General features: G+C 40.4%; 1 protein-coding gene and 1 pseudogene across 2 annotated transcripts in view; one reads left to right on the top strand and one right to left on the bottom strand.

Annotated features, from left to right (window-relative positions):
- Ccny (cyclin Y) overlaps positions 1–27,624 on the bottom strand; it is a 73,174-nt gene that overhangs the window by 45,308 nt on the left and 242 nt on the right. The gene's annotated exons all lie outside the window — the stretch shown is intronic.
- Positions 1,761–3,017, top strand: LOC126488538 (40S ribosomal protein S6-like; annotated as a pseudogene).

The raw sequence follows: 27,624 nt of genomic DNA, 5'->3' as shown, positions 1-27,624 counted from the left end.
AGTCCAAACTTTACCCAGTAAGCCAAGCCTGATGGTGATACATAGATGAGTAAAAATGTGTTGATTTAAGATATGAGTTAGCCAGAAATACGCTTAAGCTATTGCCCAAACAGTATTGCAAATAATTTGGTTTCTGTGATTATTTCAGGGCTGAGCAGCCAGGAACAAACAAGTGGCCTCTTACAACAGAAAGGCACTGCTCTTCTAAGAACTCTATTTTAACTTCTATTTAAACTTTCCTTTGCACAAAATTTTAACAGCAAGATATGTGTAGATCTATTTGGAGTTCCTCAGAGCTCTGAATTGCAATCCAGAACAAGTGTTTATAGGGCTGGGTTCCTCCCCAGCTGGCAGCAGTAAAATCTCAAAAAGATTTCGGAGAAGTACCTCATCACACCATACTGATTTGAGATAGGAGTCTCTCACTGAATCAGAAGCTGGCTGACTTCATTAGAGGATTCCTGCCTACATTCCCCACTGCTTTTTGATTTGAATGCTGGGGATTTGAATTGAAGTCTTGTAGAGTCTCTCATATACTCTCTCACACACTGAGTCATCTCCTCCCCAGACCCCACACATGTTTCAACTGGGCTATGGAGGGCTACCACAAATCTGCAACCTGCTCAAAGTGGCAGTGTTAACACTTAAACTTGCTAAACACTATAATATTAAGCTGGGGGCATCATCTCAGCATTCTAACAGCCCTATATCCAAGAAGTCTGGAATGATTGGAAGCCCCTGGCCTGGCAGTTGCCCTGGCTTGGACTCCAACTTTCAGCCTGCCAAGGGCTGACCACTCCCCTAGGCTACTTAGGCCTAAGTGGCAATGCACAGATTAATAAAAATGGGTTAAATTAATATGTAAGAGTTAGCCAATAAAAAGCTAGAGCTAATGGGCCAAGCAGTGATTTAATTAATACAGTATCTGTGTGGTTATTTAAGGGCTGAGCTGCTGAGCAGGAGGGAACCAACAAATGGTCTCCCTACAACAAATTGGTACCCACATGGCCAACTAAAATCCACATAAAATCTAAGAAAGCTTGGAAAGGAATTCTAGACACTAAAAAACAAAGTTTAGCTGCATTTCCACCCCGACTGGGCTCTGCTTGTTGGCAGTGTGCCACAACTCCTATGGTCTACAGAGCTAGTTCCAGGACAGGCTCTAAAACCAGAGAAACCCTGTCTCGAAAAAACAAAACAAACAAACAAACAAAAAAACCAAAAACAAAAAAAAAGATAGCTTTTCCTGATTCAGTGGTAGCAGAAAAAAAAGCCGCAGTGTTTTGAAATGCTGGCTTTTCTGGGCTGTGCTGCCAGCATGACCTCTGGCTCTTTTAGGAGGCTGAGCACTTAAATGGGGTTTGTGAGCAGAGTGCTACAACTTGTTTAATGGCAACATAGACTGGCTGTGTGCCTAAAAATGGGGATGTGAGCATGGCTCTCAGAGGCAGCAAGTAGCAACAAGTGGTCTAACTACAACACCATAGGCTACTGTGCAAAGCTCCAGAACAGAGTACCAGTGGTGATCTGGGAATAGTTTCCATATGAAGCTGGAAAGCAACCCTTCTGGCAGACAGGAGAAGCAGCCCAGCAATGTGACATCACAGGCAGTCTATGATCTTCTGCCCTTATTACAGGCATGGGATATTGCTGAACATATCCATCCTGTCCCATTTCCATAAAGAAGGGAGCAAGCCAGACGCTATCTGAAGGACTCCCTCTTAATGGTCTATTACGTGATTTCCAATAAGAGAAGAATGCGTGAACTCTGGTTCACTGTAGCCTTACTGGAGTTCAGAAAAAGCAAGTTTCAAACTGTGGCTATGGAAGAATTCTGCTGTTTTTAATCATTTACCTAAGCAGTAATAAGGTAGACCAAAGTTCTTGTTGCTCTCAAGTCCCCCAAAAGATACTCAGTTATACAAACCAAACTGCCATTTGTCACCATTCAACAAAACAGGTGTGTGTTCAAATAAACTGTCAACTATAGTACACTAAAATAACCTGCTGCTTCTAACAGTATTTCTATGCACATCTCCCCACACAAAGCTCCTTCCAGAAGAGAATCACTATAAAAAATGACTACCAACAAAAGCTAAGCCATTCAAGGAGAGCTGATTATTGCATAAGTGGAGAAAAGCATACAAACACTCTCAATGTAGAATTCAACTGATTCAGTAATTTTAAAAAAATTTTTAGGTGCGAAGATGAAGCTGAGTATCTCCTTCCATGCCACCGGCTGCCAGAAACTTATCGAAGTGGACAATGAACGCAAGCTTCGGACCTTCTATGAGAAGCGCATGGCCACGGAAGTGGCTGCCGATGCCCTGGGTGAAGAGTGGAAGGGTCACGTGGTCCGAATCAGTGGCAGCAATGACAAACAAGGTTTTCCCATGAAACAAGGTGTCCTGACTCATGGCAGAGTGTGCCTGCTGTTGAGTAAGGGGCATTCTTGTTATAGACCAAGGAGAACTGGAGAGAGGAAGCACAAATCTGTCCGAGGATGCATTGTGGATGCCAATCTGAGTGTTCTCAACTTGGTTATTGTAAAAAAAGGAGAGAAGGATATTCCTGGACTGACAGATACTACTGTGCCTCGCCGGTTGTGACCTAAAAGAGCTAGCAGAATCCGAAAGCTTTTTAATCTTTCTAAAGAAGATGATGTCCGCCAGTATGTTGTCAGAAAGCCTTTAAACAAAGAAGGTAAGAAGCCCAGGACCAAGGCACCCAAGATTCAGCGTCTTGTGACTCCATGTGTTCTGCAACACAAACGCTGGCGTATTGCTCTGAAGAAGCAATGAACAAGGAGGAGATGCAGAATATGCTAAACTTTTGGCCAAGAGAATGAAGGAAGCCAAAGAAAAGCGCCAGGAACAGATTGCCAAGAGGCAAAGGCTGTCCTCGCTGAGAGCTTCTACTTCTAAGTCTGAGTCCAGTCAAAAATAAGTCTGTAAGGGTAACAAATAAATGATCAGACCTTGGGAAAAAAAATTTTTAGTGTCTTAGAAGGGCCTTTACTCTACCTAAACAATATTTGTTTCCTTTTTTTTTTTTTTTTAAGACAGCATCTCACTGTGTAGCTCTATGTGGATGACCTGAAACTCCCAATGCAGACTAGGCTGGCCATGAATTAACAGAGATCCCCTAGCCTCTGTCTCCTGAGTGCTGGTTATTAAAGGCAAGATATACCATTATTTATATTTTAGAGAAAGAATAAGCAAGAAAGTGTACAGTTGAGAGAGATATTATCACTTGTGTAGACACCTACAAGACTTTCTGTTGCTCTGGTTTGGCTGCAGGGGTGCTGGGATCAAATAGCCCCTAGGGCACTAAGCACTTAACTAAGAGCTAGCCCACAAGCTCCAAAACATTTTTCTTGAATGGCAAAGCTTAAGGGTAAAAGGTAAATTGATAAATTCTGACTCCCCCCCCCAAAGAATGATGCTTGAAAGAATCTTCTCTTCTTGACCCTATCAATTATATACCACAATTGACTAATAATATACATAGGTACACTTTTTTTAAGTTAATAAGAGATTTTAGTTCTTATTTCTACCATTTTTTGATGTTTTATGTGTCATGTATCATGCTACTTCTACTTAACTCTGATAAAAGCCTATAACTGAAGAAGTGCTACAAGACAAGGGCCCCGAGTCAGAGGTTACAGAGCTTGCAATCAAGTATGATCAAGCCAGTACGCAACATTTAACTGCAAGCCCAATATTTGCCTCAAGAACCACAAATGTCTAGATAAAATTGAAGCTGAGGAGCTGTTGGATAAGTGGGTAAAGCAGCTAACCACCAAGCCTGACACCCGAGTTTAATATCCATGGAACCTACATGGAGGAAAGAACTGATTTTACAAGTTATCTTCTGATTCCCCACCACACACGCATGCACACACATGTGAGGAAACACAAATATACATGAACACACGCATGCATTCACGCACACACATGTGCATATGCACAACCCTTCCTCCCATGCCAGTGGCCATGTAGCAATTGAAGTTCTAGCCCACCGGGAACTGAATTCCTAATGTTTAAATCTCAGATAGATAAGGCCACAAGACTCCAGAATGTCTTTTCTTCTGCTGTGCCTGTCACTGCCACCTTTCTCTGGTATCTGGCATGGTGTAAATGGGTGTGGGGAGATCCCCACTGCCTATAATGTACTGTGTTTACCAAGAAGAAACCATCCTACCGAGCATTTTTACCTATGGATTATTATGAAGATGATTTCTTCCTAAGCTGTACTGTCTAATTGGTAATAATAATAATGTTAGTTTAAATTGAGTTTTGATGATTAAAAATAAATACAAGGAAATGTTAGACCACTAGGGCCTATGAGTTTCACCTAAGGAGCTGCACAGATTAAGAATGTTCAGGTTAATGATTAAGGAAAACACTGAGTCCCAGGAGCCCAGCTAGTTTAAATTCTTTTACTCTTAACGCTGGAAGATGTGTTCACAGGTTTTGGAGCAAAACCATTATAGCTGAAACAAAATCTTGAAAATAACTTAAAGTTAGACTAAGATGTTTTTGTCAAATAGTTTTGAGGTGAAAACCCTAAGAAGATAATTTAAAGTTTTAGAAAGACACATAGTTCAGTGAGGAACTTGGTAAGGTCAGGGGACAAGAACAAAGTAGCCCAATTATCAAAAAGAAAGCTGACGTGCCTTTCTTGCTAGGACTGACTGATGACCAAAGGTGATCCTTGTAACCATTTCTGCCCTCAATCTCCTGATTTAAAAAACTATTGACGAGTGGGTATGCACTCAAAAGGTTTCAAGTAGAGCTGACTGATTCTTTTTCATATATAAATGTTTAACTTTATGAGTCCTNTTAGGTTTGTGATTCCTTTAAGATTCTGTTTCAAGAAAAGTAATAAAGTGATTGGTCCTTTCTTTGTAACTGCAAAACGTAGCCTGCCAGAAAATACCTTGCTTACTTGCTTGCTTACACATCTAATAACAAGTTGCATATAAACATACATGGGTTCTTGGGGATAATATGTTTTACACCTGTAACATATAAAATGTTTAATAAAGTAAGGGATATGGAAAATATGCTGTTTTTTACTTGTACTCATTGCAATTACTCACTTGAAAAACAAAATGTAACCACGCTGTAATTTTTATATTGCTTGAAAAGTTTGGTTGGGATATATAAGCTGTGGAGGAAAAATAGAGGATACAAAAGGAGAAGGAAGAGAGAGAGAGAGAGAGAGAGAGAGAGAGAGAGAGAGAGAGAGAGAGAGAGAGAGAGAGAAGGAAAACATCAAAAGACAGAAGGGACACTTCTGGATAGATAAGAGAACACATAATGTAGAATATGGAAGGCGAATAAAGAAGGAAATCATCAAGAAAAATGTGTCCTTTCTCCTACCCAGAGACAAAAAAGTCAAAGTACAGACTCTATGGATTCCCTTGAGCCCTGTGCTGCTGTTGACTGGTCCACAGCAGCACTCCCATATGCACAATAATAAAATAAAATAGCGGCTAAATTTCCTGTAAAGGGTTAACTCGTTCTAGAGCAACTAGACTACATGGAAAAGATCCCAAAGAGCAAGTACCCCAGGTCAATTTTGTAAAAATACAAAATCGCTTAAAAAATAGGCTCTGAGGCAAAAATGATGGTTGATTTTGGAGACAGGGTCTCACATAGCCCATACTGGCCTCAAACTTCTGACCCTCCTGCATCAACCTAGAATTATAGGCATGAACCACCATCCCAGTTTATGTGCTGCTGGAGACGGAACCCAGGGTTTCCTGAATGCTATCTACTGAGCTACATTCCCAGTGCTTGGCAGGTTTTCTGAGTTTCCACCTAGACCCCCCACTTCCTCACTCACAACCTATGACACAAGGCAGGCACTTATCTTCTCTATTATTTTGGCTCTCTATCTGCAAAATGGGAACAACATGGGTGTTCATATCACATAAAAGCCGTGTATACTAGCTGAGAAAACATTCATTGGATCAGGAGCAAAAGCACTTTCCTATCATTCAGGAGACCTTGGGGAGTCCATTCACAGCATTTCACTTAGGTTTAACAGGCAAAACTGCTAAATAAAGCATCTGTATATGTCTTAAGCACAAGAAAAACAAAGCAAAACACTAGAAAAGTTCCTTCTCTGACTTTTTAGAAGAGCTTGTCATTTTCTAATAAGACTGAAGTGAGGTGGAAGGAGGTGGGGGGGATTGAGAGCCTCCCAGAGAAGAAGCTGATCCTCAGCTTCCCACTCTGCCAATTACCTGCACAAGTGGGACTTATCAAAACCTATTTTAAAGTTCTCATATTGAAGATACACAAGAAGACTGCTAGTCACCAAAACGCTGCTATATACACCAAGTCAGAGGTACAAAAAGTTCATGGCAGCCTCCAGGGCTTCAAGAAACAAAGGGAACCATAGAAAAGGATAGAGTGGGTCCAGGGGCACTCTGTTTCTACAGCCCAGCATCCCTGTGTGCACTGAAACACTGGGACTTTATATATTAACACTCTGTGTGTCAAACATAGAGAAGGAATCGCTTGGCATTACTGCTACCTCTTAGGGAAAAATGAGATGAGAAACGTGATGTAGACTTCTACAGGAAATGAAATAGCTTCAGCGAAACCTTCTGTAATTTACATACAACGTTGAATATTCCTTTTCTAATACTGAGTATTTTCACTAGGACTAATTAAAAGAATTTAAGATTCCAGGTAGCTTTCAATTTAGGGATAGCTGAAGGTTTTCCTTGTCATCCACTCCTTATCTGAAAACCCAAATGCACTGGTGTGCACCATAACCACACTGTCAGTGAGTTCCTCAGCAGCCTGCCTTCCTGCCAGGACTCTCCTGCTACCTCAAGTCTCGACTAACAGATCTACTAGTCATGTGACATTCTCACCATTCCTCTGTTCACAGGGCAAGATCTGAATTACTCAGCATAATGATCACATTAGACACTGAGCTCACTTCTCACCTACTTGTCCACCAAGAATTTCAAAATCATAGCACAGCATTTGGACTATGACACTAACCCTAAGCATGTGGCAAGAGGCACTGCACTCTCAGCATCCCTCTTCTGTAGAGGAAGAAACAGACAACATCAACCGCCTGCATTCAGTAAGCAAGCAAAGGCTTCAGATTCCAGACGCCCCACCTCCACTGTGCTTGCCCTCTGGGTTACTATGGCACTCTAGTATCACTTATCCCTTATCACTGGTTCTTATGGGGCTGTGACCACTAACACGAATGCACAGTGAACACTTGACAAAGTTACCTGTTAGTTCTCTGAGTTTTGAAATATCACCAATTATTAAAAATTCAGATTTAATAGTCACAGACTGACCATAGCCAAATGGAGTTTAAGCAAAATCCACGAGAGGAATCTTAAGTTTAATTCTACCCTTTGCACCTGGTTCTTTGAACTTGAAATGAAAACTGGTTGACAACTTGGCATCAAATAATAATATACTCCATCTTGGGCACTTCTATTTCTCCTGGCCAAAGAGTTATGTGGAACAAAGAGCTTACCTTGGCTGATGTAAGTAAGCAAGCCAAAAGGACTCCTCGATTTCTGCACTGTTCCTTTCCCAACTGCAAACCTAATACCGGAACATTCTGAATGGGTATGACTGGTAGGGACCCCTACCTAGGCCACAAAAAGGTTTCCCTTTTCTTGACTTCCTGCCACAAAGGCCCACAAGTGCTGTTACACAAGAGTGTACCCATGGCTCTGGTGTCAACTAAGCCTGCAGAAACACTAAAGCTCAGTGGTTGTAGTTCTTTGCAGCACAAACCACACTTGATATGGTAAGAGCCACAGCCTAGAGCTTCTAAAGGAGACATTCACCAAAGGCCATGGGCTTAAAGCCTTTTAAGTTGACTGGAAATGGTTATTAACTGAATGTCATAACAGCAGCTTGCAGAATGCTTTTTACAAACAGCTGTTGAGCAAAGAGAAAAGATTGCTGGAGAGGTGAACTATTCCTGGTAGCTTCCTTTTCACTGGCCCAGAGACATAGTAAGAGACTCATAGAGCATGGAGTGATGAGGACAATTCTTGCTCGGTGCACAGTGGTCAGCCACAATAACTGGCTGTTTCATTATTACTAAACATGAGAGTTTTAAAAATAAACCGACACAATTAAAGGATCCCTCAAATCTATTAAAAAGAGCCCCAGGAGATCAACACCAAAGTGTTAGAGCATAGTCAAAAAGCCCAAACCGTTCAGTGTAAGGAACATCGATGGTAACTTTTGTTTTCCCAGATAACTTAGCAAGTGCTGCAGCCCATGTCCTGAGCCACAAGGCTTGTGGAGTCAACATCCTCTTACTCCCAGAGGCTCTGGTAGGCAGAACACCTCTCTATTCCAACCCAGAGATGACTCTAGGATACGTCATGACAGGAGAGATCATACAGGATAGGGGACTTAAGGCTGGTCAGATCACTCGAAAGCAGAAGCAACTGACTCACTTCTCAGTAAGGCAGTTAAGCAGGCCTCTGCCATCACTCTTGCAGGGGTAGCCCTGAAAAAGGCAGGCATTACATGAAGAGGGCCATAGAACCTTCACTGAATTTTTAAGCAAGAAATAAGCTCTTGTTAACTCAAAATCCAAGCCTGTCAGCACTGATGACTGGCTAACTCCGGGCGCAGGGCCAGGAGGGACTTCTTGCTGGACATAGGCTGTGCCTTTTCTCTCAGTTTCCTAGAATTTGCCCTACTGCTACGTATGTGATATTTATTTAGGTCCCAGTGAGTTCTAGGGCAACAGGGTCATGGAGGCAGATAGCTCAGGGCCTTCACCTGTGCCCACCCACTCTAATTCACCTGCTCAAATCTGCCATGGTTGAAGCAAACGTAAGCTACTTGAGAGAGCATTATGCCTGATTGGCTCACAGGAAGGTTGAGGCCCACTATTTCAGTTATGAAAGATGAAGTTGGCCTACAATGCTAACTGGAAGTGAGAGTACCTGTTCCTGTATGGGGTTCTGTAAAACAGAGTGTTCTACTTTCCCACTACATTCACACCCGAGGAGGTGACAGGTATAAAAACAAATCAGCAGATTTGCCACCTGGGCACTACTTCATTCCTTGTCTAGGTCAACAGATAATGAGGCAGGTCCAAACGAAAACTGATGGATCCTCTTAGCGTCTCAGCTATTTTACTTCACCAGTCCAGGGAACTCCGAGGCTGAAAGCACCCCCTTTCCTTTGCAGGCGTGTGATCTACCATTCCAACTGCACCTCTCCCTCCTGACTTTGAGGCAAAACTGCTACCCTCCCACTCCCTGCAAGACAATGTGTTTTGCCAAATTCCAGGGTCTCTAAAATGTTCCTCTCTGGCAAGAATGCTCAGCTTTGTCCTGGTACCTCAGTTTGTGTAGCCTAGGCAGCAGCATTAGTCTTGGGCTGTGCTCCTCCTCTAGTCCCTTTAGCGTACGGATATTGTGGAGCTGCACATCCAGAGTTCACATCACCCTGCAAAGAACTCTTCTGACAGAGAACTGAAAGACTCCTTTCTACCAAAGGAGCAGAAGGCAGGCTGCCAATTCTCAGGATTACAAATCCAGGGTCGGATTATACCAGGGTGGAATATTCTGATGCAGGACCAAGCAACTTTCCTTCTTTCTGGCATTTATAGTTAGAGGCAACCACCATGTGTCAACTTGTGACTTGTTTCGAGTCAAAACAGGGCATGTATGCCACTGTACTGATAGTGAATCCCATCTAGCCAACACACTCTCTCATGGGCTTAGTTGGATGAAACAAGCATGGCACCAAAGGCATCAAAAGCAGCAGCAACTACAGCCCTCCAGCAACAAGTAAGCACTGGATCCTTCTAACCCCAAGTTCTGTGAGATATTAAGAAAACATTAGCTTCTACAAACCCAGGAGCTAAGCATGTCACCACACAACAGAGATTTTTCCACTTTGCTTTAGTTTCCAATGTATTTGAAAAGTTCCTTGAGGTGGGGAGATGGCTCAGTTAGTAAAGTGGCTGCTGGGCAACTGTGACAACCTGAATTTGATTCTCTGAACCCCTGTAAAAAGCCCAGCACACTAGTGCTGGGAAGGTAAGACAGGCAGATCCGTGGAGCTCTCTCTCCAGTTATCCTAGCATAATTGATGAGTCTAATGAGAGACCTGTCTCAAAAAGCAAAGTTGACCTCTGTTACACATCCATCCAAACACATTCTGTTCAAGCTGAGTGAACACATAAAACTTTTTTAAGGAAAAAAATTAAGAGCTTTACTTTATGGCTTTCTTTTATTCTGCCATCTATAAAGCCTTCATGACACTGCAGGTCCATAGTCCAGTTATAATCTTGGGCTATCTTTAACCCCCCTAAATAGTTATTACCCAATCCAATACTTCACCTTACGATCAAATCCTTGCCAAACCTAATATCCTGGGACTAATAGACAAAGCCTGGAACCAGCATCCCTAAAACCTACTTTCTCTCAATCAAAGGGCTAATGTTATCGGCTAGCATCTAAGTCGTACAGCAAAGTTACACCCATTTTGTGTTTTTTGTTTTTCTGCAGAATAAACATCATCTTTTATTCCTTTGTGGTGCGAGCTGCTTGTTTCCTCAACACTATCATAATTTCTTCAAACAATCCCTGAGCCCTTAGGACTTTTGTCCTGCCTTCTCTATGAACTGCCCATACATGTGTTCCATGTATTTTTTATATTGAACAATATAAACTCTGGTTCTTAATTTTGTATAGCTGCAGATTTGAGAGGTACATTTTCTATCCTAGTCCTTCAAGGAATCACTTCACAAGTACGTCAAGGGCAGAATACTCTAGCACACATCAAGGACAATCTGTCCAGGTTAAAAGGGTGGCAGCACAATGGCTACACTTCCATCACTCAGGGACCACCCAACACCATTAATATTTCCAACCAGCTTCATCATTTTCTCTAAAGTGCTATCATCCCCGAGTCCAGTACTATTAGACACCAGCGGACTCTTCAGATCAGCCAGACTACTGTCAGTAGAAATGTAAATGTGTGCACCACATTTCTCAGAAAGAGAATTCAGGGATTCTGACAGAGCTCCCCAACATTTTACAGCTCTCCTTTCTGATAATCCTCTCAAAGCTGAGTATTATTTTACCCTAGAATCTCTTCTACAGAAATGACACCAGCTTTCAGGAAGTCCACATTTCCTGAACTTCACAAGCAGACTGCTGACACAGAAGCTCTCTTGTCTTATCTTGAGACATTTCTTCCCTATGTGTAATGGTCTGAATATAAACTGACTCCCTCAAGCTCATGCATTTGAAGTCACTGTCTCCTGTTGGCAACACTGATTTAGAAACTATTTAGACAAAAAGCATAGTCGGTTGATATTGAGATTTAGAGAGCAGGGCTACACGTTATTAGCATGTGGTTGTGGGCTGGGCTCTCTGTGTACTGTCTGCCAAAGTGAAGTAACTAGCCACCTCAAGTTCCTGTAGCCAAAGCTGCCAGCAGACCAGGCATTCTCTGATAACCATGTCTCTTCCACCATGTTGGTCTGTAACCTCTCAAACTTAGCTAAAATAAACCATTATTCCCTGAAATTGCTTCTTTCAGGGACTTGCTCAGTGTGAGAAATGCCACCCACCCCAAATCAAAGGTAGTTAGCCAAAAGGGCCCCTATTCCCTGAACCTCCTCCATCTTGGGTAACATGTCTGCCTACCCAAGCCCTAGACATCCCTAAACTCTACCACACCCTCCGCCCCGCTTCACACCTATTAGCCAGAAGCATAGGACTGTAAAATCAGGTACCTACTGGTGGGATGAGACACAGTCATCAGCTGAGTCAGGGATCATACATGTTCTTTAGCCCACTAACCTTATTACAAAAAGAGATTGCCTTGCTGCGTTACTTTGGTTTTGTCTGTGTTTCCTTGTGCAACACCATTATTCTTTACCAACAACAGGATAGAAATAACAAATACACCACCACTGACAGTTTCTCATTATGTCTGTAGTGTTTCTGTAATCATGTGTTCTTTCTCTTAGCATCTAGAACAGAAGGAATTTTAAAAGCAGTTTTCCCCTGTCTGGGTTCCAGCTAAGATACAAACTGGCAATGGCTGATGGCTGTCTGAGTGGCCACCTGTACACGGCTCCATCTGGACCTGTTCTCTAGCCAGTGGTTCTCATTCACCCTTCCAGCTCAATCCTCCTAAAGGACAGAACAGGGAGGAGATTCCTTCCTTTGCTGTTCTGTACTATTTCAATGCGTAAAAGTAAGATTTCCTTTACGCACCTGGGCAAGATAGTACAATTACATTCTTTTAAGTTCTATTTTGAAGTGGTTTCTTCAACCTTTTTCCTATACTGTCTTTTTTAACTTAAGAATCATATAAAAATCATTTACAACTTCAGTAGTGCAAAAAAATTTAGAATTACATTTTTCTGTTTCCAAGCTCTGTTCCTCAACTTCTTGTTTTCTGCTAAAGTCTTTTTTTTTTTTTAAATTCTGTTTACAGTTGTTTTCCAGCTTTCTGCAGCTCCTTACACTGACTCAGACTACCTATCTTGTGGCCTGTACCCTGTGTGTGGCTGCTTCCTCATGTAACCAGATGAAACCTGTGGTGTCACCAGGCTGGCAACAATGGCAGGTGCCTACACACCCAAATGCAATACAAGAGTTGGAAAATACAGTGAATGCCTTCACACCTATTTCTGGAAACATAGAGCTACCAGTTTCAGACTTGGGACCAGGCATAAAGCGTACAAGGAGCAAAGTGTCCCAGAATTCAAATGGGAGCCTCAGCAGGCACTTGACCAGGTCTGTCAAGCTGCTGACCAATGCCCAATCAGTGTTGCCACTGGATGAGTGCTAGAGGTATGGGAGCTGCTAGCAGCACACAGCCTTCTTCAAGAAGTGTGTTCTTTTTCTTAATAAGAAGCTTTACACTTGGCAAAATTGGTCTGTATACTCACCTCTGAGTCTGGGTTAAGGTAAAAGACTAATTATTTGTTTGTGATTCACTTCAAAAGTGGTAAGCAAGAAGCCAAAAAAGTTGTGTATGCCTTTAATCCTAGCACTTGGAAAGCAGAGACAGGCAGAGTTAGAAACCCAGCCTAAGTTGCAGAATAGTCAGGGCTACACAGTGAAACCTTGTTCAAAATATACAGAGGGAGAAAAGGGACAAGAATTAAGCTTCTGCTCGTTCCATCATCATCTTCAATAAAGCTACAAGGGTTTTAAGTCTCTCTTCAAGAGAACAAATTTCCCTCAACTTTGTATTAGTTACTTTTCTCTTGCTGTGAAGAGACACAATCTACTTGGTGAACTCCAGGCCCAACTGGCTCTGTATCAAAAACAAGCAAACAAACAAACAAAAAGGTGGGACAATTGTAATGGCAAGTCAGTGTTTTAAGTTTAAGTAACTTTGTTTAAGAGATCTATAGAACAAAAAGCCTCTAACCTATAAGCCCCACTTGCCCAAGGACATCCTGGAATGCTGGGGGCTCTGTTCATATAGAAAACAAGCTGTATGTTCTCATTTCTGTAAACAAGCTTGGGTGCTCCAACTGCACAGGATGTGCTTGATCAAACACAGACAGGAGTTACATAGGCAGGAAGTTTGTAGTCTTGTGGGTTTTGCCTTTATAAGTCTCTGACTAATGTAATTCATGGCCATACTCTGAGAATCCTGGTATGGACCTGACCAGTGTCCATAGTCCTGGCCAGTATTCAATTAAGTTTGCTTCAAAAGTGACTCAAAAAATTATGGTAGTGGTCTTATTCTTACTCAATAGGATTAACATACTATCTGCAGAATAATACCATATGTCGATCTCTTCCACACAATCTCATCTCAAACACATGTGTCCATATACACAAACATTACCTATTTCTAGTAATGGGAGACATAAATAACTAGATTAGTACCATTCCAATTCGAGTAGAACAACTGTATCACACAGCTGTTCTCTATCATGCAATCAAACTGTGTACATGTGAGTTCTTAGAGGTGACTATTCTTAACTGAAGCCGTGCCTGAAAGGCAGTCATCTGGTTAATGCCAAAAGCTTCCTGAGAATGTGGGTGTGGACCTAGGTCTCTGGACACAAGGCACAGCCTCAAGCCCACAGAGGAACACATATTAAGGAAAGTGCCCCCACTCCTAAACTCAAAGCCCTTCAGCTGTGTGCTTGAGATGAGGACAAGTCTTAAAATTGGCACACAGGAATCAATGAGTGATGTGGGATGTCCTTCTGCACGCTGTGAATATGTGTTGCTTTTATTGGTTGAAGAATAAAGCTGGTTTGGCCTAAGGTAGGGTAGGATATAAGTCGGCAGGAAATCCAAGCAGAGATACGAGGAGAAAGAAGGCAGAGTTGAGAGAATATGCTAGCAGCAGCCAGGAAGCAAAACATGTAGAAAATGAGGTAATGTCAGTCATATGGCAATACATAGATTAATAGAAATGGGTTAATTTAAATGTAAGAGATAACTAGTAATAAGCCTGAGCCACCAGCCAATTAATATTAAGCCTCTGGGTGATTATTTTATAAGCTGCTGAGGGACTGATGGGCAGGATAGAAAAGTTCCAGCTAAAAAGGAGAAAGGACAGAGGGCCACTGTTCCAGGCCATCAAATTTTTAGAATGCAGCAGGGAGCCTTTGTCTAAACAAAGGTTTTACTAAGTGTGTTGGGTGGGTGAGGAATTAAATTATTTGTATAAAATCTTACAGGATGGGGAAGATAAAAAGACTTGAACTCCTTGTCTTAAACAAAAGTTGTATGGTATTTGGTAGAAAGGTGATATTTAATAGCACAATCATGTTTTATCACAGCAACAGAAACCCTAACTATAACAGGTTTTTGCATGGTGAAGCAAGGATTCTAATCTGCAAATGAACTCAAGGTTAGACCCTAGGCTTTCAGTGGACCCCTACATCTCCCTGCCAATTCCTGCTAAATATCCTACTCAGAAGCACCCAGAAAATCACCTTAAAATGACAGCTGAATCAGGTACAGTGATATGTGCCTATAATGTTAACACTCAGGAGGCTGGGACAGGAGGAATGCAAGGTCTAGAAAAGCCTGGATTACAACAGCACATATTGTCTCAAAAGCAAATAAGCAAACAACAAATTCCAACTTAACCACACCACTTACTCAAAGCAAAATCTCCATGACTGAGCAGTATGGCAAGGGTAAAGAGAATGGTATTGAGACTCCAAGTCTGTCACTCTAGCATGGTGGACTATATGTATAATTCCAGCAACTATGGATGCCAAGCCAGTAGGATCTTGAGCTGGGGTAACAGTATGCTCCAGGTGAGGCTGAAGGGCCTCCTTTCTAGAATGTGCTAGACGAACCACAAAAATCCTACATCTAAATAAATGCAAGCTAAGCCTCTAACTTGGCAATTCTAATATTAAATGTCTTCCTAAACAACAAAGCAAAGATGTAGCACCAAGTGTACGTACAGAATCCACTGATTTAGACCTCTAATCACTTTCTATTTACTTAGTAGTACATTTCAAATGACAATTTTAATTCGTAAGAGACAACAGAAAACAAAAGCAATCTTATAACCCAGGAAAATTAAGCAAAATCATCTCCACTTGCAGTAAGTAATCCTGTAGCAGGTACTCCTGTAGTAGCAACATAGACATAAAAGAGTCTTTTTAGCCCTGTATTTTTTATTTTTATGATCAGCATTGCTTTCATTTGGTAGCAAAAACACAAAATACCTTTTCAAATTTCACAAACACAGAATCTATGAACCTAAGTTTTGTTTGACTATAAGATGTTAAAGCTTCATATAAAATAAAGCAAGTTTTTTTTTAAGAGGAAAAACAAAAGTTTCTCCAGATATGAGGGCTCATAACTGGAATTCCAGCACCCAGAAGACAAAGGCAAGCATGAAATACATAGTAATTTCCAGGTGAGCCTGGGCCACAGGCAAACTCTTTCAAAATAAGAAATGGAAAAGGGAAAAAAAAAAAGTCTTCCTGTTGTAAACATTTGAACGTGAACCTGTGCAAACATTCTCCACTAGCTGACAGTGAAGTTCATTATTTTCCTAAGTTCTCAACTTCAAATGTCCTCCAGTGGTGGTTATTTATTTATACTTCATAGACTTCACCTACCTGCTCAGTGGCAACACTATCTGAATAGCTGAATGATAGAAGCAATCTGGATGTCCATGACAAGCTAATGATTAACCAAATGTGGCACAGACAATGAGATGTATCAGCCTTGAAAAGGGAAGTTATCCTGACCACACTACAAAAAAAAAAAAAATGAATCCAGACAACATTAAACCTGAGCCTGTTACAAGAGGACAAATACTTCAGGTCCCACTTACTTGAAGTAGACAGAGTAATAAAACTCAAATAGGGGCTGGGAAATGGAGGAATGAAGAGCCATGCTCCGCAGCTGAACAAGAGTGAAAGTTTGGGTGAATGAAACACTCTAGCTATGGCTGGTGTAATTGGCAAAAAACAGTATGAATGTATTTACTACTACCACTGAACTATATACTTAAGTGGTCATTTTTATAGTATGTTTTACCACAAAAATGTAAACAAGTAAATAAAAAATAGACATCTACAAAGAAGTATAGTAGAGAGGCCTAGGGAAACTGTTCAGTCACTAAAGTACAACCATGAAGACCTTGGGACCTTGGGGAGGGGGGCAAAACAGGCATGGTGGTTTGTAATCCTAGCACTGGGCAAGAGGAGACAGACAGATATCTGGTGCTCACTGCCTTGTCAACTTTGTTGGTGAGCTCTAGGCCAGTGAGAGACATCTGAGAAACATCGGAAATTTCCCTTTAGACCACAAATGGCATCCATACACAGAGGGGAGGGTGGGGCAGTGGGAGATCAAGAAAAGTCTCCGATAATAACCAGATCCTATCAGTCAGTTGTAGGGCTGATTCGAATTATGAAGACGAATGACAGTCAGAGCTGACAGAGTAGAAGGCAGCTGGAACTGCTCTACCACTGACTTGCATCCCCTGAATTAATTAACACACTATGAGAAGTCACAAGTCCTAACTGTCTGTGTAGGAAAACACTGATTGATGCTTCTGGAATACAAGAGCCTTGATCTTCTAGGAGGTCAAGCCAGGTTTACCTCCTATCTGCTTGGAAGACAGACAGATCCTCAGTCTGGCCAGGGGTCTAAGTCCACAAAACAAGGGAGCACTAACAGGGAACATAGTCTATTGATGTGATATGTGACTCCTGCCATATCACTGACAAAATGCATGGCCTAAAGTCAATCCAGAAGAAACATCAGACAAATCCAAACTGAAAGCTAAAGCACGTCTTTAAGTATTCCTTAAAGGGCCAAGGTCAAGAAATACAAGTCAGTAAGCTCAGTACCTCCACTCATTTGATCCTTTATTCCAGAGAAGTCACCCATTGAATGGTCTGAGTCAACTCCTTACTCTCTACTGGAAACAAGACTCCTTAGTCTTTTAGTAGTTCTAAAGGCAAGGATTGATGGGTGGCAAATTTCATATATATAGATAGATACACACATACATACACACATACATATATATACACAGACACACACAAAGAAAAGGAACTGTTTTATAATGAATTTCTGAGAAACAAATCTGTGACATAGGGAAAGGCTAATGAAGATAATTACATACATACACACACACACAGAGAGAGACAAAGAAAGGGAACTATTTTATAAAGAATTTGAGAAACAAATCTGTGACATTAGGGAAAGACTAATGAAGGAAATAATCACTTCAACCAAGTCCTAATTCCAGTTCCTTGTGAAACTCAGTATATTTTGCCCTTGAACTCTATAGAAAGCCCCATACACAGTAAGTTTTCTCTTCCCAATTCCTCAGCCCAAGTACTCCAGCCAGTTTTTAGTAGTTGGTTTTTAAGACAAGGTAGCCCAGGCTAGCCTCAAATCTACCCAGTAGAAGATGATCTCGAATTCCTTCTAATCCTCCTCCTCTACCCCCTGGGAGTTGGAATTACAGGCTTGTACCGTGACACCTCTACATTATATAGGTTGGAGACTAAAACCCAGTAAATGCTGGGCAAGGCACTCTGCCAAATGAATTATCCAAGTCAATTTCAACAGACTTTTGATAAATGTAACTGAGAATTTTAATTAATGTTTGTCATAGGCAGTCTCCAAAGTTGACAACAATATATCTTCTGGTGTTCAGACTTTTATATGGTATCATTTCCTGAGTGTGGTGGACTTTGGTCACATGTGAACAAATATTAGTTCATCAAACTAATATTATGGTTTCCATCTTGGGGACCTCTCTTGCTTTTCCTGAGATAACTTTGAGTGGAAGACACTTTATTATTAGCTGCAGAGGCCAATGTGGCAGGAAGTGATGCTTTATCCAACCACTGGTGAGCACTGGAGGTAGGTACAGCCCTGTGAGGAAAAGTGGAAACAAAGAATTAAGCCCCTGGGACAAGAATGAGTCCAGGTCACAGCAGATCTAACTTTTTATATTCAAAATATGTTGTACCCAAGGTCCTAAACTATAAAACCTGGCAGATTATAAGGATCAGGTGATGCCACGCTGCCATACAGTTTGAAAACTAACACAATTCTCTGGGCAGTAATTCTTATTCAAACTAATGTGGGTTTTTTGTTTTGTTTTGTTTTTAAAGCTGTGAGATGATGGGTCACTTTCTTCTTTGCGATCTATAGTCATACTGTGCAAACTGATCAGAAGAGCAGCAGCAGGGTTCAATGAAAGTTTCAGATGGGAATCTTATGCTCTGGAGTCCTGACACACAGCTGACACTGTTCGGTGACGTGCTGAGGAGCAGCTAAGAGCTCAGCTGTCTTCCATGTAAACAGGTTTCTAGGGTCCTGCAGCTAGGAACTCTCTGATTCCATGAAAGCCACTTGCTCATGCTCAACAAATATACCATATTCATTATCATTTCTAAAGAGAACTAACTATACTATGTTCCACAAGACACTTTGATCACTTTTCAAAATCTAAAATATATGAAAGATATACAAGAAACAAGTTTCTGATGTACACCAGTCATTATGAAATCTCTACCAAATATCCTTTGAATGAGCCAAATTCATTTTGCAAGAAATGTGGAGACTGAGTCACTAGCAAATCTAACTAACCTACCTGACTACCTACAACAATGACTCTTTCTGAGGCACATTTACTGGTTTCCTAAAACTGCTGCTCATCCTACTGTCCATCATCTTTCCCTTACCACACCGCTCAACCCTCCTCCTTCCTTTGTACACAGAACAGTAAATGCTCATTTGCATATGCAGCAGAGGACTAGGTTCTTAAGGACAAGGTCCTGGCGAAACTGATCATTGTGTTCCTAACCTCCAGCAGAAAGTCTGGAATTTAAAATTTAAATGAATATTGTTTGTGAACCCACAGAAAAAAGAACCCATAAATTCCATGGAGGCACCAAGCTCTTAATACTTCTCAGTGGGAGCACCTCTGTAAGCTACCTACAGCGGGTATGGTGTGTTACTACAGCAATAGAACAGAAACTGAGACAACACACTAGAACCATGTCCACACAGGGAGCATAACAATTTGTCCAAACTCAACTAGCAGCCTCATCTTGTCTAGCTCCTCACACTACTAGCATCCTACTTGCATTAACATCTTTATCTATTGCGAGAATTTCAACTGAAGAACTCATTATTTTTCAACTCCCATAAAAGATTTAAAAATACAATTTTACATTCTCCTTTGTAGAGATAGCCAACCTACCCACACTGACCCCAATGTCAATATTATCATCATTTTCAAATGAAAGGATAAGAAATGTTCTGTATAAACACTTAATAGAATAAAGCAAGAGAACCAAAGCTAAAATATGCCAAGCATTTAAAATAATATGAGATTACTAGATCTTTATACACTAAGAAGCAATAATACAACACGATCCCTTTATGTCACAGTGAGTGCTCCTAATACAGAATGACTAAACTGAGCGAGCTACCAAAGTGTATAGCAAAAATGGCTTCACAACACTGGCTTTTCTTAGGACATTATGATTTCAATGTCACTGTAAGTATCATTAATATTTAATAACCTAGTTATTAGTTATTAAACCTGTTAACCTAGAAGTTCTGGAAGACACTGTGATGGTTAGTCTTGGTTTAAGGCCAATCCTCTTAAGAAAAAACTTTGTTAAAATACTAAAAAGAAAAACAATATGGGAATTGGTTAAAAAGCTTTACTGTTGGGATGAGGTTGATGAGTTGGAGTCAACCACTGCTTAGCAGACTGCTGAGGCTCAGCACATACCCAAGCCCAGAGAAGACAGTGGACAGATACAGTAACATTGCCTCAGACATGTGTGGTGCCCTCAACGATTTAACCAAATGGTCAGGAACTTAGAAGAATAATTGCAAAACTGACAAGAGAGATATTTGGGAAGAGCTATTGTGGGCAGGTCCAAGTGGACAAAGGACATGAAGACAGTTATGCTTCATGTAAATTCTCATCATCAAAAGGTAACTTGTTGGTGTGGAAGAATTGTCTGTATTCTGTTAATCATGTTTTAAATAAACGCTGATTGGCCAGGCAGGAAGTAGAGGCGGGTCAACCAGACAGGAAGTAGAGGCGGGGCTATGAGAACAGGAGAATGCTAGGAAAGAGGAAGACCATTGCTCCCACTCCTGCCCAGACTTGGAAGAGGCAACATGTGATCTGCCCCACTGTGAAAGGTACTGAGACACATGGCTAACATAGATCAGAATAATGGGTTAATATAAGCTACAAGAGCTAATAAGAAGACTGAGCTAATGGGCCAATATAACGTAGACCTGTGTGTGATTTTCTTTGGGACTTGCCGCTGTAAGGTACTGGGTGGGAGAGAAACCCCAATAAGCAGGCCCCTCATGTTACAACTTGTAGTTGATAAACAGAATGCTCCATTTGTGGACAATTTCCTCTTTTTCTGGCTATCCCGTCATTACCAGTGGGCCCATGACAAGTGCCCATGGTGATAGTTTTAGGCATGGGCTTGACAGCATGGATTTCTATTCAAGACTGATCCACTATAGTTGCTGTGAGTGCCGATCTCCCAGCCACAGAAGCTGATGCTGAGCCCACCATGACACCATTCTCCAGAGTGACCAGCCAAAACATGGAAGCAAATTGATTCCACTGGACCACTTCAACTGTGAAAAAGGGAAGGCTTTTGTCCCTACTGGAATGAATACTTTTTCTGGTTATGCACATAACACTTTTGCAAAAACTACTATCGATGGACTTACAGAATCCTTATCCACTGTCAGGATACTCCACACATTGCTTCTGACCAAGGAACTCACTTTATAACTAGAGAAGTGTAGCAATGGGCTCATCAAGCTCCCAACACCTGGAAACAGCTAGTTGTTAGAATAATGGTATGGTATTTTAAAGATAGTCACTGTTAAACTACCAGACTGGATCACAGAAAGAAGCCAATTCAATACATCCTCTTTTAATAAATATGTCCTATAGATTCTAGTCCTCTAGAACTCTGATAAACACAGGTAGTTGAGAAACACTTTTATTAATCTTGTCCCAATGGCATCCTACATTTAAAATAAGAACTTAAAATATCCCATAATACCCCATGTTTCCCAGTTCCTAAAATATGCTAGGCATACATTATATCTGCAGCATAAAGTGTCATATTTTCATCTTGTACAACCTTGATTATCTGCATTTGAAAACCACATGAAAAAGCTAAAGAACACACTTCACTTGAGATAGACTAGAGAGACCTTTTATTCAAGGAGCTAGGATCATTTGTACTTCAAGGTCACTCAAAAACAATACTCCAGATCATGTTGGAAAATAAAAAGAAGATAAAAAAATAAACCAGATGTGCTCTGAAGGGCTCACCCTCAGTAACCCTTCATGAAATGAATGACTTCATGAAAAATAACTCTTAGGGAGTGGGAGTGGGTTAAACCAAGCACAACTTTCAAAACCACAAATAATCTAACACTAGTAAAAAAGGGCTAGCAAGTTTCTTTAAATGGCAGCAGGAACAAATGCTGGTCATTTCTCTGTTTGTGATGTGGTACAAAAATGCATATACCTGCCATTTAGAGAAACTCAGATATTTGGGAAGAGTCATGAATAAACTATAACCTTCAATATTCGTAGTTGCCAAAGACAGTTTTCAAAATATAAGATAGTGATGGCACACTAAAGAACTCTTTGAGATGCAATGTTTTAAACTTACTAATAATTTAACAATATACAGCTATCTCTCAGTAACGGCAGGCACCTGTTCCAGGATCCTATCAGATACTAGAGTCTGAGTCAAGTCTCTCCTAGAAAAGCAAGTGTTTGCACACAGCTGCCGCACATCCTTTTGTACACCCAGATCCTCTCTAGATTACTTACAATACTGAACGTAACTGTTCTTTAAATAGTTATTAGCCTGTGCAAAGAACAAATACAAAACAAGTTTACATGTATTCAGTACACACACAAGTGTTTAAAAGTATTTGTGGTCAGCAGTTAAATATATATATGGAATTCAAAGACACCAAAAACCAACTGTAGCAGAGAAATTGAGATAGACACAGGTACGTAAAGACTCACAAGTGTATCTATACACACTTTTCCTTAAATCTGTTGCTATTATGTGATTTGCTACCAAAATAACCCTAGAACAGCAGGTTGCACTGTCAGTCAGCCCAGCTGCATCTTAGAGTTACTTGGAAACCTTTAAATAAACCTATTCATACTAATGAATAAGCCTACATTTCTGCTCTAAATGATACCAATACTGAAGACTTCTGGTTAGATAAATCCTAGATGTATCTGTCGAATCTGGGAGACAGAATACTATTTAAACAACAAATTAGTATACATGTAAAGTAGCATGGCCATAGAAGATGGACTAGAGGCCACTACAGCCTCCATTAGAGAGCTTACTAACAGCTTTATGCTCTAAATTACCCTAAGTGTGCAGAGCAAGTTTGTAGTCTTCCAAAGATTTTTCTAAAAAATGCCTAACAAATGAAACTTAGATATCTTTCAAACGAAAGAACACACTGTACCATCTCATTCTTCATAGGCAAAATTCTTCTGTAAGCCTGTGCTGCACCAGTTGTTTTTTTTATATAAACTTGATATGAGCTAGTGTCATCTAAGAGGACAGGACTTCAATTGAGAAAACGCCTCCATAAGTCAAGCCTGTTGGCATTTCTTAATTAGTGACTGATATGGGAGGGTGCAGTCCACTGTGGGTGGGGTCACCTCTGGACTGGTGGGCCTGCTTTCTATCAGGAAGGAGGCTAGGCAAGTCATGAGGAGTAAGCCAGGAAGCAGCACCCCTCCATGGCCTCTGAATCAGCTCATGCCTCGGCCTCCCTCCATGGACTGTATGTGGAAGCCAAATGAACCCTTTCCTTCCTAAGCTGCTTTGGGTTTTGGTGTTTCATCACAGCACTAGCAACCCCAGCTAAGACACTGCCCTAGTGCTAAACAGCTGATTGCAACCACTTTATTTCCATTTCCTTACTACAGTCCATAATATTCAACTTGGCTCTCTGAAATGCCAGTCTTTCTTTTTTGGATTTTTGAGGCAGGGTTTCTCCGTACCTTTTTGGTTCCTGTCCTGGAACTAGCTCTTGTAGATCAGGCTGGCCTCGAACTCACAGAGATCCACCTGCCTCTACCTCAGTAGAGTGCTGGGATTAAAGGCGTGTGCCACCACCGCCTGGCTCTTTTTCTCTTTTTATGGGTTCTTTCTGCTCTCGTTTAAAACAGAAAACCTCTACCAAATATTGGTGTACACCATATAGGAAAAATACTTCTGCAAACAGAATTCAAGAACATATCAAAAATATCATTTATGATTTTAAAAAACAATTTGTGCAATGCATCACACAAACTAGTTCATAAACAGAAAGCACATGATTATCTTAAAGGTGCAGAAAAGGCTTTCAACAAGATACCCTTCATAATTCAAATGTTGGAGAAACTAGGAATACAAAGAATGTATCAACATAATGAAAGGCACATATAACAAACCTATACCTAACATCATACTAATGGGAAATTGAAAGCATTTCCAATAAAATAAGACAAAGATGTCCTATCTCCACTCTTACTCAACATTTCGTCTTTAGTTTTATGTAGGACAATATGATGAAAGGAAAATAAAAAAGATAGAAGCAGGGAAAAAAGAAGTCAGAGTAACCTTATTTACGGATAATATAATCTATACATAAGAGACCCTAAAGACCACCAGAAAACTATTAGAGCAAAGAGACAGGATACAAAATCAATATACAAAAATTAGTAGCTTTCCTAGATACCAATAATGAACACGTTGAGAAAGAAATCAGAAAAATAATCCCATTCACAATTACATCAAAAACAAACCAACCAAAGCCTTGTAATAAAGCTTGTAAAAAAACTTCTACAGTGAAAACTTTAAAATGCTAAAGAAATAAATCAAAGATACTATAAGATGGAAAACCATTCCATGCTCATAATATGAACAATATATATTATGAAAATAGCTATACTATCAAAAACAATCTACACAATAGATGCAATTCTCATCAAAATTTTGACACCATTCTTCTTTACAAATGGTGGGGGAAGAGGGGGCTGAAAATTCACAGAGAAACACCAAAGACCAATTAGTAAAGCAATCCTGAGCAAAAGAAGAATGCTGGAAGTTATCACATCTGATTTCAAGTTGCACTACAACAGAGACATAGTAATAAAGACATCACTGGCACACACTTTTGATCCAAACACTCAAGGGTAGAGGCAGCTAGATCTCTGAGTTTGAGGCCAGCCTAATCTACTTAACTAGTTCCAGCCCAGCCAGAGCTACAAAGTTAAGACTCTATCTCAAAAAGAAAACAAAAAGCATCATAATAATAGTACTAGAGCAGAGACAAATCAATGGCAGCACAGGAGACCCAGTTATAAACCCAGAGAGCCACAGGATTTTTTACAAAATCAGAAAAAAAGCACATTTGAGCAAATAGCCTCCTCAACAAATACTGTTGGCCAAACTATCTACACATGGAATAAAACTAGAACAGTGTCTCTCACCATATACAAAAACCAACTCTAAACAGATCAAAGACCTTAATGTAAGACCTGAAGCCCTAAAACTAATAAGGACAAAGCAAAAGAAACATTTAAGGTACCAGCATAAGTAAATATTACTAAACTCCAGGCTTTCAAGAAATAGTGCCAACAATGATAAATGAGTTTTCATGAATCTATGCACACTCAAGAAAATAACTGCATGAATAGACAGCTTACAGAATAGGAGAAATCTTTACCACTATGCACCTGGCAGAGGGTTAAAATCTAAAATACACAAAGAACTCAAAACCCGATCACCAGTGTGATCAAAAAACTAAACTACCTAGTAATCATAGACTGGCAACAAATGTATGGACCCCAGAATGACAGAGCACATCTTTAATTCCAACATTTGGAGCAGAAGCAGGTGGATCTCTGTAAGACCAACCAAGTCCAGTCTGATATACACACCAAGTTCCACATAGAGAGATCTTGCCTCATAGGTAATTAAATGAATAAGTGAACATTTAAATGATATAAAATATCTAACATCACTAGCCATGAAGAAACACAAATTAAACACTACAGTGAGATTTTTATCTCACTTCATTTAGAATGGTATTTTTAAAACAAAAAGTAACAAATGCTGATGGGAATGAAGACAAAAGGGACACCCTTATACAGTCCTGGTGAGACTGTAAACGAGTCCAGAACGTGCTAAAAAAGCTAAAATATTCCTCATGACTCAGCTATACCACTCCTGGGTAATTGTCTAAAAGTTAAAAACAATAACAACAACAAAAACCACAGAAATACTTGCATATCAATGTTTACTGCACAACTGTCCATCAACTGAGAAATGGAAAAAGAAAATATGGCTTATATACAATGAATTCATTCTGCCATGAAGATGAAATTATGTCGTTCTAAGTAAAATGGGTACAACTGGAGATAATTATATAAAGCAAGTTAAGTCAGTCTCAGAAGGGCAAATACTGCATGATTTCTCTCCCTTATGGGTCCCAGATTTAATGGATATATAAAATGCTGTATGTGAAATGGTATGAAAGCAGAAGCAAAGCTGTTTGGGAATAAAGGGGAGGTATGAGAACTGTGAGGGCAGTGAAGGATGGAGGAGAAACTCAAAGTACACTACATACTTGCATGAAAAGGGCCTAACGGAATCCTGTAGACTTAGTTATTAAAGTCTTCCATGTGTTTTTACTTGTCAATCATGTACAGGACTGGTACCAGCCTTCTACAATGAACTCATCCATTTCTTCACTCCTTCCTTTAAAATACAGTTTTACTGTGGTGTTTAGGAGTTCTAACTTTAATATTCTTCCACATGTCTTAATATGTGTAAAAATGTTAGTCATTTAAAGAGAAGATCAAGCTAATGGACACACATAGAGCACTTGAGAGATGTCTCTGATTAAGACTGCTTCTTGTTCACCCAGAAAATCTGAGATAGGTTCCCAGCACCTAAGTTCACAACCACCTGTAACTCCACATCAAGGAGATACGACATCTTCCTCTGATCTCAAATGACGACACACACATACACATAAAAATAAATCTTAAATAACACTAGAAAAATCATGTAGTACTAGAATTTATTCTAAACTGTATGAGTATTCTTATGATACTCATTTAATAAAGCTGCCATCCTAACACAAAATAGCAAAATTCTTTTCTTTAGCACTTAAATGTAGCTTTTCACATTACAAGGCACACTCCACTCTTCAAAGAGGGCAAGAATAAATCAATACCAGTTGTTAATTCATTCTCGTAAGAAAGATCTCAGGTGAGTTTAACTAGATAAACGCTGTGAGGATTTTGGTTTTAAAAAAAAGGTACAATGATATATTTCAACTTCTAATCTTTTGAGTTGGGAATCACATAAACTGTATTTTATGCCCCAAGCACAAACTACTTAGAGCTTGATGATGAAACACAGTACTCAGAAGGCTACTGCAAAATCAGTTAAGATAAAACATTACTAGGTGTAGTAATGACTCCTTTAACTTTTTTCAAATATACATACTTTTTCAAAATACACAATCCAAGTAACCCAGATGAATCTGAAATTCATATGACTGTAATTCTAGCCCATGCAAAAACTAGATCACTTAACCCACAGCTACCTGGTAATAATTTTTTAAAAAAACATTCTGAGGTGAACCTTTTACCTCAGCCCTGAAACCATTTCCATACGGTATTTGGGGGGGGGGGGACTGTATGTACACTTACCATACATATGTATACATTTGTGTATCTACAGTCACAAGTATACTCCCTTGGGCCTGGATTAGTTTTCGAGGTAACAGGGGTGGAATAGAACGCAGGCCAACTCCAGGTAAAGACTTCCAGGTAAAACTGTCACCGGTGTGACAATTCCCTTCCTCTCGGAAAGGACACATATCACCGTCACCCCAAACGTAACGACTCTGGCAACATTCCAAAAGCACCCGGCCTGAGGCCTCCCCTGTCACCTCCTGGCAAGCAGCACACGCACATGCATACAGCCGCGCCCCTGTACACGCATGCCACACGCCTGGAGGCCTTTGGCTAGCAAAGTTTCCACGCTCCCTATGGG

The sequence above is a fragment of the Alexandromys fortis genome, unplaced genomic scaffold (assembly GCF_014885135.2).
Source record: "Alexandromys fortis isolate MF-2015 unplaced genomic scaffold, M_Fortis_MF-2015_v1.1 scaffold_193, whole genome shotgun sequence".
NCBI classification, from domain to species: Eukaryota; Metazoa; Chordata; class Mammalia; order Rodentia; family Cricetidae; genus Alexandromys; species Alexandromys fortis.
The sequence above is the reverse complement of the archived record's forward strand: the minus strand, read 5'-3'. Positions and strand labels throughout refer to the sequence as shown.